This window comes from Poecilia formosa, unplaced genomic scaffold (genome assembly GCF_000485575.1).
Source record: "Poecilia formosa unplaced genomic scaffold, Poecilia_formosa-5.1.2 Scaffold3189, whole genome shotgun sequence".
In the NCBI taxonomy this organism is placed as follows: Eukaryota; Metazoa; Chordata; class Actinopteri; order Cyprinodontiformes; family Poeciliidae; genus Poecilia; species Poecilia formosa.
Window position 1 is genome coordinate 1 of NW_006803128.1, and position 1,879 is coordinate 1,879.

At 37.0% G+C, this 1,879-nt stretch overlaps 1 long non-coding RNA gene across 1 annotated transcript; it reads left to right on the forward strand.

The window, feature by feature from the left end:
• The first annotated feature begins 1,061 nt into the window (after nucleotides 1–1,061).
• Nucleotides 1,062–1,557, forward strand: LOC107835505 (uncharacterized). Its single transcript, XR_001661303.1, has 3 exons — nucleotides 1,062–1,100; nucleotides 1,176–1,252; nucleotides 1,471–1,557. It is a non-coding gene; the product is annotated as an uncharacterized LOC107835505 (long non-coding RNA).
• The last annotated feature ends 322 nt before the right edge of the window (nucleotides 1,558–1,879 follow it).

Below are 1,879 nucleotides of genomic sequence, written 5' to 3' on the forward strand. Positions count from 1 at the left end.
GTCCTGCACAGCAGGTGAATATCTGCCCAGGTTTCTGCCTCCAACTCCTGAACATGGAGCTCAGTTCTTCATAGACGTTAATGAGATGATAGAAATCAACATCACAGCAGAGGCGACTCAGTCTGAGTGAGTAGAAAATAAATGTTGTTTCTAATCAGAGGTAAGCTTCTAAATAATCAATGGTAAAAATCTGAAATTTGATCTTTATTGTGTTAAAATAACACAGTGATGCCAAATGATCCAAAACACATGAAACCTGGACACGAATTATTTTTATCTGTCAGAGCATTTTGATAATTACTTCATAAAAATATGTTTTCAGGACATTTAGCACATATAACCAAACAGACTGATGTGTTTCCTGTGTGTTAAAGGATCACTGAGCTCCTGTTCAGCGGACCGGTCAGCATGGTCAAGAGTTCATCTGGTTCAGGATATTTCACCCTGACATGGACGCCGTCTTTCAGTCAATATGATGATAATGAAACCCATCCCATCTGTTTTACTGTCCAGGGAAAGTCAGTATCTGATCTGATCAGAAGTTTCAAAAGTTCCTCACATTTGCTACTTAGCTGAAAAGACTGATAAACATAACTAGTTCATTTCAGTAAAAGTATAAGGTACAGGTTTTGAAATGTACTTAAGTACAAAAGTAATAAAAATAATTTTCACCTTCAATGATACAAAATGTCTTTTGAAAATCCCTCCTGATTCTGACAGGTTGCTGAAGCAGAGATCCATAAGGGCTCCAAAAACAGATTTTCCCCACTGATGTGGGTACGATTATGAGAATAATAAAATTTAACCAGAGACTTTGAAGGCTACTCACAGAACACAAAAAACACATATTTAAGGACTAAAGAATAGATTTAGCATCATATGGTTATTTTTAATTAATGTTTTGGTGTTAATTTATCTCCATAGCGCCTCCAGTTCTATCTACCAGTCTGACCTTCGATGTGTCATTGTGACGGTTTCAAACAGTGAGTCATTTCTTTCATTTTGATGATTTAGCTTACTTTTTATTTTGTGAACTCATGATGTTTCTGTTGTTATCCCAGTTCCCTTCATACCAACTCCAACTCCTCCTCCTAAAACATGTAAGTCGGATGAAAACAGGACTGAAAGTAACAGGAAGTAGTTCTTTCTACCATGTTGATCTCTTGTTCTTCCAGCTCGTCTTACGGTTCTGAAGCTGAAGATCTCGACTACGCTGCCACTGAAGGACAACAAGGATGAAATCGAGAAAGCGGTCAGTGATGTCCTGGACTTTAACACAAACCATCACAACCTGAGTTTAAACCAAACACACTTCACTCAAATGTTAAATCACAACCCAAAGTGATCACCTGCAGTAATGAATGCAGTTCAGCTCTGCTGCTGTTCTTAATGTTGATCAGATTCTGTTCAGTATATTTTATAATTCACCACTGACTGTGTCTCACATTCATCTCATGTTTTCTTCTGCAGATTAAAGATGTACTGATCAGACGAGGGCTGCCTGCAGACATAAAGGTCCGCCTGCTGAGCGACGGTTCAGTGCAGGTTAAAAAGTAGCTGCCCCCTAGTGGCTAAACATGAGAATGAATCTGATCCCTGCAGTAAAATATAACAGGGTTTATTGGTTTTCACTTCCTGTACCTTTTACGTTGGGACTTATGGTTGCTTTAGGTAGTCGGACTAAACTTAGTTATGACAATAAACAAAAATAGAGAGAATTTTTATTTCTGTGTGAATTTTTTAAAAATCATAATACTGTCATAAAGATAAGTTATAATTGTCTATCAGTTATTAATAATAAGACAGAAGAAAATGTAAATAAAATCAAAATTTGGTTTCACCTGAGCTATTAATCAGGGCAGGTGTTTACATGTGGTTT